Here is a 12,288-nt window from a genome sequence, read left to right on the forward strand (position 1 = left end):
CTTAAATTTTGGGAGGGGTACATTTCTTATTGTCAAATCAATAACTGGTAATTGTTGTTAAAATTGGGTGATCCAGCTTGGGTAAATCATTGTCAAATATTAGTATGATCACGTGGTCACTTATTGATCTATGATGGGATTACGGGTCCAGAACATTAGTACATTGATACGTTCCTCTTAAACTTTATAGGATTATTTGAGAATTGTCAAAATGAAATTACATCATTGGTCTTGAATATTCCCGTTTATGAGCCAAAATATAAACGTAAGGAATACGTTGTACCACGTAATTGACCTTGATGAGGTAGTGTACAGGGATTCATTTCTTTTTCAAAATTTGTTGTGGTACTTCTTAAGTTTGGGAGTTATCAAATAACACACTTCTAGACAAGTCAGTTCTGCTAAGGTAAACAATTGACGGAGGTTATTGACCTCATTGAACATATAATTATATGGTTAATTCTAAGACTTAGGTATATCGAGAGAGGTACATAGGACCATTCTTTACATTTCGGAATTGTGATAAACAAAATTGTAGTATGAGGCGCGAAGTTTGAATGATTAATACCTGATTAATATGAAACAATACTTTGAACTTTAGTCATAGCTCATAGTCTAAGATCATTGGCAGTGGTTGATTTTACCTTTAGTTTTCAGAAATCTGATAGGTAACCTTATCGAATCTTATGGCTCATAGTCTACTCCTTGTTTCAGGTTATGAAAATACTAAAACGGAAATGAAGTTCAACGTGACGTTGTACGCTGCGACGTTGCCAGTAGTTGTTACTGGTAGGCATAGTACAGTTTAAGAAATGTGAAAACGAAAAACGAATGAACCAAACAACGGAAGGTGAAGCATTATTATTATTAATAATAATAATAATAATAATAAAATTTACTCTTTTTTCCCCTTTTCCAATAGGTGCCTTGATGCCTGAGGACAAATACTCTTTCAAAGTTTGGTTAGCTATTTTGATGTTAGTATTATCCCACGCTTTCACGACTTCGAGTTTGTCTGGCTAGTGTTAGCCCAGGTTTCGTCCGTGTAAACAATATACCTAACTACATCCCTGAGTTTAATATTCTTCGAATACTTACGCCTCCGTGTTACGATATCCGTTTTCTAAATCAATAGGGTTGTAAGACATACTTTCCCTGCTGGTCTAGAAAGTAGTGTGTGCGCCTTTATTGTACCTTCTCCCGGGTTCTATTTCAGGTGGCAAAAACAAATTTAATTTCATAATCTTTCATTTCCATTAATCATCCGTCTCGTTTACTTTAAGGACATAATCGTGAGACGTTAAAGTAAAAGAATATTTAATTTTTGCTTACGATTCATAAATCTGTATCCCATGTAAAGTAGCAGGATACAGATGACAGTGACAAAGCACACTATCGTCCACTACTACAATACAAGAATTTTCCGCAAAGAAGGAAGTTTGTTTACCTATACGTATATGAATTTTACTGCATATTGTTGGGCGAACGTGTCATATTTCTATAGATTGGTATGGAATGACCAAAAATACCTCGGAAATTTCGCGTAGCGTTTACGCAGACCACTACTTATTAGGTCCAAGGTCAATGCATTCTATTCTGCCGTCGAACGACTTGGCAACAACGAATTTAATGTTGCCAAACTTCCACTATCGCAAGAAAATTAAGTGAGAAAAGATAAAGTTGCTATTTCCTGTTGTTGTTCTAACAGCCATTCTTACTTTAGTCATTTACCTACTGCAAAAGTAGCTATATTGTAAAAAGTTTTTCGATACGCTGTTACTTGAGAGTAGGTAAATTTGGCAATATTACTTATTGCGTGTTTCTCTTCTTGTTATCGGCTGCAGGCAGGATTGCCAGTACTTATATTAATATCTGGGGCTGCAGAGACTATATTGCTATTTAAGTAAAACTACTTTTATATATAAATTTTGGGGGGGGGCATTCATATTAAGACGGCATATATATGAGCATTTTAAGACAAATTGCATTCAAATTATGCCAAATATTAAATATTCACAAATAGAATGAGGGGGCCCACATGAGCCTTGGTGAGGCCCGGGGCCCCTGGCCCCCCAGGATCGGCGCCCCTGTATATAACTACATAACATGGCTTGTGGTATCATTCACTTTCCACTTATTCTACGCATAAAGGCAACAATCACATTTTAAAGATATAGTGTATTATATGGGCGTGTATAACTAACACAAATAACCCACCATCTTTTCTTAAGAAAAGCACATTTATTTGCATTTATTTGCTACTGGCTACGTTGTTGAGCCGTATTTGACATAGTTCAATTTTAGTATTTTCTTAACCTGACACAAGGTAGGCCTATAGGTACAACGTTGACAAGAATAATAATGCAGAAATTAAAAATAAACCTTTTGGGGGTGCATAGCCCCAGCCACACTACTGCTATAAAAACAAACAGTTTAAATTTTTGTTATACTACACTTTTGTACATAGATTTTTAAACAATCCGAGTAAATTCTAAGATGAGGCAAGAACTAATGCTTTGATAATCGAGACGAAAAATAAGTCTTCCATAATCGAGACGAGGTAATCGAAATGAGACAAGAAAACCTTATTTCTCGTCTCGGGAGGAACACTATTTGAACAGATTGGAGATTGTCACTGTTCATCTCAGCGACCCCGGAAACTGAGTTCTACATTAATCTTAGTGAATTTGGACATTTTAATTTTCATCCCCTCCGCATATCAATGGGGGGTAAGCTTAGACTTGAATAGCTTCGGGAACGTTACTATTCATCTCAGTGGCCCCCAAACTATTGCTTCAACACTAATATCAATCGATCATTTCGGTTATTTTTACATATCAACCCACTACCAATTCGTCATATACTAAAAGCGCCATTAAAAAGAGATCCAATAAGTACGCCAGGAACTTGTCCTTAGGGGATGTTCGAAATAAAAGGGGGTGTATTCAGAAAGCAATATATTATGTAAACCAACTATTAGCGATAATAACTGGTTAAATGGTTTCCTCCATCTCAACCTTCATTTATACTATCAATCTGCTTAAAAAACGCTGTAATTGATATATTTCTCGGAAGGGACTGCGACAGAAGAGAAGGATTAAGCTTGTCTCTTTTGTCTATTGTCTTAATCGAAACTCCTAAACAATGAAATCACGTGTTTTACAAAACCGGACATGAGAATGTGTTTACTCCCTATTTTGAAGAGAAACAAATATGTCAGCAATCCTAACACTTTTTTAAGTTGATGCAATAAACATATGATACTGATTCATAGAATTGGACTAGAGAATAGAATTGGATTCCTTTTCCATTCAGGGGTGTGTGTAAAGAAAATTGAATGTTAGAAGGGTGTAGAATACTCTCTGAAAGGAATTATCGAAAACGCTAGAATTGTTTGGCTGCCTGCTTATTAAAGAAAAAAGTTAATATGCCGAACTTCAGCTTTCTGAGTTGAGCGGATAGTGAGAGACTCAATTTTTCGCAAAAATTCGTAGTAGTACTGGCCCCACCCTATCTCACTTTTGATTATCCAATTTGGGGCCTCATGGACCATAGTGAATGAATCAGGGATGCTCTGGCCCGGGATTGAGTCACCTATTGAAATTTTGCTTATGCTTATTCAGGGGCCATGCAAGCTGGTGCGAATGAGTCAGAGGTACCTTGGCCCTGCTATGACGTCATTCAATTGGGAGTTTTGGATCAGATGTTATGATGACTCTTTAAAATTACTAAAAATATGGTCTTGATGATTCATTACGTTATGAAATAGTACAGGTTTACGAATGCTTTTTATTTTTCGTTCCCTTTTATGGCATAAAATTTGGAGATTGTTATTCCTTTGATGAGATGGACTAACACTGGTGCAAATGAAATCTTTAGTTTTACGTCCCACGATTATGCCGTTTAGGCTAAAGGAGACGGTGACGATGAGAAATGAATAAATTGGTGGAAGAAAATTGGAGTATCCCGAGCATAATGTTGCCCACCACAAAACTACTTTCGCGGGGTTTGAACCAGGGACCCATACAGCAGAGGTGAACGCTCTACCACTGAGCCACCGCACCCCTACTGGTATAAATGAATTAGATGTATTTGGTGCGAGCTAATATGTTCGTTTGACGTCACTGAACTGGGGTTTTTAGCTTGGAGGTTATGATGGCTTTTTCGTTCCCTTTTATGGGTATAAAATTACTAAAACAAGTTTTGATCTCATTCTTGATGATCTATTACATTATGAATTAGTAGACCCCAGTAATAGTATAAATTAGTATTAGTATTAATATGAAACTCGAAAACTTTGGAGTTCCTCCGTGGTTAACCGGTTAGCGTATGCGCCTTTAACGTGGGAAACCAGGGTTCGATTCCCGGAAGGAGCTCGTGCGGTTTGGATTTCACGTTAATTATAGCTTCTATCCTCGCTGCTGAACGGGACGTTAAACTCAAAATCAACTTAACTCGAAAACTTTGGGAGGAATAGTTGATTTTGGTTAAGGTTTAGTTTTCATTCATGGAACTTATGGGACTCGAACCACGGTATTCAATTGTCAAAAAGTGTGTCCAGGAAAGCATACATTTATTTGAGACGCATAAAAGAGGGGGAGGGGCGATCCCGGACTTGGTTAACAATAATAATATATATTGTATTCGTTTGTGGATTAAATAAAACTGTTGGAAAGATTTAAAAAGCTTCTTTCTGCATTGACTTATAATCATATGTTGAAAAGGAAACGTCAACTATATCGTGTTACATATGCTTACTTATTCATTGTCACAGTATCGTTGGCATTGTTTGTTCGAAGAAGTACGGTGTTTATTTGTCAAATAGTGTGTAATGGTTTACTTTGAAAAAAAAAATATTAATTCTTTGAGGAGGAGGAAAGGGATAAGATTATGTTATTTTGGACCTAGTTAGTACCTCTTGTTTTCGTCTGTGACGTCACATTTACGTTTTGTTTAAATCTGATTGGTTCATTGTAATAACGATTATTCATACTTCTGTAACGAGATAACATTGAGGAGTTATTTCTTATGACAAAAAAGAACATTTATGTGTAATGGTTTACTTTGAAAGAATACATTCATTCCTAGAGAAGGTAAAAGAGGGAAGTGATGAACGGAACCTAGCTACTACGTTTCGTTTCCGTTCGTGGATAAATAATAATGACATCATGAGTAAAGGCTTTTATAGGGCATGGGTACATAAATGAACATGAAATTTCATGATTGGTGGATTAATTTGGCAGAACCAAAGTCATGGTCTCCAGAACTAATTTTAGTATTTGATTACCTAAAATTGCTAAAGATATAATTTGGGAAGCTTTCTAACCTCATGTATTTTCTTTATTACGTTATAGGCATGCACAGGCTAGATTTAGTTTCCGAAGGTCATGAGTTTGATTCTCGATGATGGCTTATATGACTGATATTAACAAATTTTTGTGCTGTTTTGGATTTATGCTCTACATAGATGTTGTGTGAGCTCTTCAAAGTAGAGTTTACTGTCACCTTATTTACATATAATGAGGATATGCGTACCTTAATGCACTCCTCTTAAGCTTTTTTGATAAGAGAGAACCATGATACTTTAAGGTTACCTTCTTGGTCTTGGTGCTAGTGCGTGTAATTTATATCTTAAATAGCATTGACGGTTTAATTAAAATCGACATCTCAAAATATTGTAGCCAAAAATTTCCAGTGAGTGCAAAGAGGGAATTGTTTCACGGTTAACCGTCAAATCTTATCCGGTTTTTAACTATTCGATTAACAAATAAACGGTTTTTAACTATTCTATTAACAAATAAACGATTTTTAACTATTCAATTAACAAATAAACGGTTTTTAACTATTCGATTAACAAATAAACGGTTTTAACTATTCGATTAAATTTTGAGTCCACTAATTTCCAGTTATTTCAAAAGTTCAAGTGAAAATTTGAATTAAATTTCTAGAACTCAAAAGTTTAAACCAAAAAATTTGAAATGAAATTTTCGAATTAAAAGTTTCAACCTGTGTCAAACTAAAAATTTTATAACGAAATTTTCAAATCACAATTTTCTAACTAAAAGAGTTGAAACCAAATTTTAGAAATAAAAAATTGAAACTAATATTTTCGAACAAAAAAAACTTGAAATAAAATTTTTAAATTCGAAATTTCAAATCAAGGAAAAAAATTCAAACTGGAATTTTAGGATTAAAAGTTTTCGAAACAAATTTTGGAAAATACAAATTTTCAAACAAAAAAGATGAAATAAAGAATTCGATTTCAAATTTTTCAAATCAAACAATTTCACTGAAATTTTCGAACTGGAAAGTAAACAAATTTTCGAAACATGAAATCAAAATTTTCGAACCAAAAGAAGTTGAAACCAATTTTTTAGAACTAGAAAGTTGAAACTAAAATTTTCGAACAAAAATGAAATGAAAATTTTTCAAACGAAAAATTCGAACTGAGATTTTCGAATAAAAAGTTTCAACCTGTCAAACTAAAGATTTTATAACTTGAAAATTTCAAATTACAAATTTCGAACCAAAAAGTTGAAACCAAATTTTAGAACTAGAAAGTTGAAACTAAAATCTTCGACAAAAAATGAAATCAAGATTATTTCAAACGAAAAAATCAAACTAAAATTTTCGAATTAAAAGATTCAACATGTGTCAAACTAAAAAAAAATATAACGAAATTTACAAATCAAATTTTTGAACATAAAATTTCAAACCAAAATTTTCGAACTGAAAGTTTAAAGTTTCGAACAAAAAATAGTTCGAAATTTTCATACAAACTTTTTGAAAAAAAATTAAGCAGAGGTTTGAAAGTGATCACTTAATTAGATTACACCTTAGAAATAACCGGTTCACAACAAATGAACGTTTTCGACTACATTTGCAATCTTAAAATTCAAAGTGTAAAATTAATGAATGGATTTCAAGATCGAACTAGAAGTTAGAGGTAGGGATTAACCAATTTTGGGCAAAGTTAACTTTTCATCAATAACTATCCTCTATTCAAGTTTTATAATCATAAAAGTTTATCATTTCAGATGACGAGAAATCTGCATAAAATTAAAAAAAGGAATGATCTGTTTGGTCATAACTCATTTCATAGCCGTTTACTGATTTTAAAATTTTAATTGTCTTGAAAAAATATTTGGGACTAAGTTTTTGAGACGATGAACCGTTTGGTAAGCCATAACCGGACCGAGACATTGATATTGCTTGAAATGAAGTTGAATCAAGCTTTATCTCATCAGCAGCTCTAACTTACGAACCGTTTTAGTGTACTGTAACATTTATTTGTTTCAGAATAACGTCGATGTGATGAGCTAATTGGCAGCCATAATCGGACTTTTTTGTATCATCTTGAAAGCACGCAAAGCTTCTTAGAACAGTTATAGACGTTACGCTACGTGAAAACCCGAATCCCTACCACTGAACAAACATATTTTCAAGACTTTGAATAGAATCTGGGACCATTTTAAAAGAAGGTTACTTACCACAGGGAATTTCAAGTTCGAAAATTTCAGTGAGAAATTGTTTGATAAAATTTGAAATCGTAATTTTTTATTTCATCTTCTTTGTTCGAAAACTTGTAGTTTTCCAAAATTTGTTTCGAAAACTTTTAATTCTAAAATTTCAATTTGATTTTTTCCTTGATTTGAAATTTCGAATTTAAAAAATTTATTTCAAGTTTTTTTGTTCGAAAATTTTAGTTTCAATTTTTATTTCTAAAATTTGGTTTCAACTTTTTTAGTTCGAAAATTGTGATTTGAAAATTTCAGTTCAAATTTTTTGATTTTAAACTTTTGAGTTCTAGAAATTTTAGTTTCAAATTTTCACTTGAACTTTTGAAATAACTGGAAATTAGTGGACTCAAAATTTAATCGAATAGTTAAAACCGTTTATTTGTTAATCGAATAGTTAAAAACCGTTTATTTGTTAATCGAATAGTTAAAAACCGTTTATTTGTTAATTGAATAGTTAAAAATCGTTTATTTGTTAATAAAATAGTAAAAAACCGTTTATTTTTAATCGAATAGTTAAAAACCGGATATGGTTTGACGGTTAACCGTGAAACAATTCCCTCTTTGCACTCTGGAAATTTTTGGCTACAATATTTTGAGATGATGATTTTAACTAAACCGTCAATGTTATTTAAGATATAAATTACACGAACTAACACCAAGACCAAGAAGGTAACGTTAAAGTATCGTGGTTCTCTCTTATCAAAAAAGCTTAAGAGGAGTGCATTAAGGTACGCATATCCTCATTATATGTAAATAAAGTGATAGTAAACTCTACTTTGAAGAGCTCACACAACATCTATGTAGAGCATAAATCCAAAACAGCATAAAAATTTGTTAATATCAGTCATATAAGCCATCATCGAGAATCAAACTCATGACCTTCGGAAACTAAATCTAGCCTGTGCATGCCTATAACGTAATAAAGAAAATACATGAGGTTAGAAAGCTTCCCAAATTATATCTTTAGCAATTTTAGGTAATCAAATACTAAAATTAGTTCTGGAGACCATGACTTTGGTTCTGCCAAATTAATCCACCAATCATGAAATTTCATGTTCATTTATGTACCCATGCCCTATAAAAGCCTTTACTCATGATGTCATTATTATTTATCCACGAACGGAAACGAAACGTAGTAACTAGGTTCCGTTCATCACTTCCCTCTTTTACCTTCTCTAGGAATGAATGTATTCTTTCAAAGTAAACCATTACACATAAATGTTCTTGTTTGTCATAAGAAATAACTTCTCAACGTTATCTCGTTACAGAAGTATGATTAATCGTTATTACAATGAACCAATCAGATTTAAACAAAACGTAAATGTGACGTCACAGACGAAAACAAGAGGTACTAACTAGGTCCAAAATAACATAATCTCATCCCTTTCCTCCTTCTCAAAGAATGAATATATTTTTTCAAAGTAAACCATTACACACTATTTGACGAATAAACACCGTACTTGTTCGAACAAACAATGCCAACGACACCGTGACAACGAATACGTAAGCATATGTAACACGATATAGTTGACGTTTCCTTATCAACATATGATTATAAGTCAATGCAGAAAGAAGCTTTTTAAATCTTTCCAACAGTTTTATTTAATCCACAAACGAATACAATATATAGACTATTATTATTGTTAACCAAGTCCGGGATCGCCCCTCCCCCTCTTTTATGCGTCTCAAATAAATGTATGCTTTTCTGGACACACTTTTTGACAATTTAATATCGTGGTTCGAGTCCCATAAGTTCCATGAATGAAAACTAAACCTTAACCAAAATCAACTATTCCTCCCAAAGTTTTCGAGTTAAGTTGATTTTGAGTTTAACGTCCCGTTCAGCAGCGAGGATAGAAGCTATAATTAACGTGAAAGCCAAACCGCACGAGCTCCTTCCGGGAATCGAACCCTGGTCTCCCACGTTAAAGGCGCATACGCTAACCGGTTAGCCACGGAGGAACTCCAAAGTTTTCGAGTTTCATATTAATACTAATACTAATTTATACTATTACTGGGGTCTACTAATTCATAATGTAATAGATCATCAAGAAAGAGATCAAAACTTGTTTTAGTAATTTTATACCCATAAAAGGGAACGAGAAAACCATCAGAACCTCCAAGCTAAAAATCCCAGTTCAGTGACGTCAAACGAACATATTAGCTCGCACCAAATATCTCTAATTCATTCATACCAGTAGGGGTGCGGTGGCTCAGTGGTAGAGCGTTCACCTTGCTGTATGGGGTCCCTGGTTCAAACCCCGCGAAAGTAGTTTTGTGGTGGGCAATATTATGCTCGGGATACTCCAATTTTCTTCCACCAATTTATTCATTTCTCATCGTCACCGTCTCCTTTAGCCTAAACGGCATAATAGGTACAGCAGTCAAGTCTACCTACCTCACTGAGGACGTGATGAGGTCACACGTCCTCTCCCAGATCCAATGGCACTAGTTAGTTGTCCATTTCGGAGGATAGCCGAATCCTTACCTCCGCTGGTAGGTTGTTATCCTGATTTGCACCGACAACAAAATAATCGTTGCCAGCTTTTAGCACAGGATAGACAAGAGTAAAGCGTGTTTCCACGCTGCTCCCGAAACCCTATCTCCCCCTGAGGGTTACCGGGCCACCACAAGGCATGTGACCCGGCCATACACAGGGGGTCCCTCCCCCTTTCTCAGCACGGGCTTGGGACCGTTCACGGCGGGGTTACATTATGATACAGGCAAAATTGTTTTATTTTGATTGTATAAGGCATATCATTTGACAGGTAAAATACTGATGCAAGGAGCTGAATTGACTTTTCTCGCCATATTGTTCAAGAACTGGAAAGAGGCCACTGACAGATTCAGAGCACATTAGAAAAGCGAACTCTAATGTCCTAATAATGTCCGTGTGGGTATTTCCAACACAGTTACACACAGTTAAAAATATGTAGGGCCTATATAAAATGGTAAAAACTGTAGTTACAAACAGTCATTTTTTGTAAATAGTACAATTTTTACCATTTTATATGTTTTTAACTGTATTTAAATGGTTGAAAATTTCTGCACCATACCAAAATTCGGCATAAAACTGGCACTGGATTAATTAATCTTTTGATGTAAATCAAGATGCTTCTCGTAGATGGAAACCCTCACAAAACTGTTTACATCTGCACTATATTATTATTATTATTATTATTATTATTATTATTATTATTATTATTATTATTATTATTATTATTATTATTATTATTATTATTATTGTCCAAAGAAATCCAATTGTCGTTAACATTACGAACATATGTTCGTATCATCTTACCTATTATATTCCCCAGTCTATTTTCAAGACAGTAGTTCAAAATCAGTTTGCCCCCCCCCCCCCAGCTGAAAAATACTTCCGACGCCACTGCGTCTAGGGACTTTCGTTCTCACTATGCCAGCTTCTTGAGAATTTACGAAACAACATTAAGCTATTTGCGTCGTCTAAAGATATGTTTGAGGACGTCCATGACGCAGGAAAGATTGGCTCATCTGCTGTTGTTGCATACAGGGTGTAGCGACCAGACTTAAACACCATTATAAGAGAATTCATATCAAAGACAAGCGAAAGAAAAGATACTTTTGGGCAATTCTGAAAAGAAATAAGTTTAGAATTACGTAAGTGAAAATGTTATGCGTTATATAACCAATTATTTAAATTACAAAATACCACTTAAAATTCAACATAAACTTGAATTATTCCTTGTTAATTGTCTTGTACTTTATTAGTGTGAAGTGAAGTGAATATAATGACATTAGGAAGAGAGGTGAATGTAATAACAAACTGGAGGTGAATGTAATAACAACTGTATACTGAAGTAAGTGTAGTAAAAAATACAAATAACTTTGGATAATTAGTGTAATTGAATTTTCTATATAAATTTTATGAAGTCTTTAGTGAAAATTCCATTATTCCATTTCTGGCACGAAGTCAAGTAGGTAGAAAAAAATATATTTTCTTATTTTTTACTTGATTATGTAACCAAGGGCGCCGATCCTGCGGCGGGGGGTGCCCCCAAAGCTAATGTGGGCCCCCTATTGTATTTATGAATATACAATATTTGGCATAATTTGAATGCAATTTGTCTCAAAATTCTCATGTATATATATATATATATACCTTCTGCATCTGAATGCCCCCCCCCCCAAAATTTACAGAGAAATCGGTGCCCTTGTATGTAGCCTGTTTTATAACGTTCAAGTTAGTTTCTACTACAAAGTGCTACAAAGTTTGTAGTTGTAAATAGCAATTTCTAATATTACAGTGCGCTGCAACACTAAACTGGATTTTTAAAAATATAATTTTAATTTCCTCGTTTCCAAGTGATTTAAGTAGCTTTAAGATTCTTTAATAGTGTCCGTGTGACCACGTCCAATGCAGTTAAAAAATATATACCAGTATATAAAATGGTAAAATTTGTACTTACGAACAGTCATTGTGAGCAGTAGAAATTTTACAATTTTATATGTTTTTGATTCTGATTTCAGTGATTGAAAATTTCTGCACCAGACCAAAATCTAGCACAAAACTGACATGAGATTAATTAATCTCAAGATATAAATTAAGATGCCTCTTATACATGGAAATTTCACTCTCACGAAACTGTTTGCAGCTGCATTATATTATTATTATTATTATTATTATTATTATTATTATTATTATTATTATTATTATTATTATTATTAACCAATCAAATCAAACTATTGTTACATTACAAACATATATTCGTATTACCTTACCTATGTT

The sequence above is a fragment of the Thermobia domestica genome, chromosome 10 (assembly GCF_964235325.1).
Source record: "Thermobia domestica chromosome 10, izTheDome1.hap1.1, whole genome shotgun sequence".
Lineage (NCBI taxonomy): Eukaryota > Metazoa > Arthropoda > Insecta > Zygentoma > Lepismatidae > Thermobia > Thermobia domestica.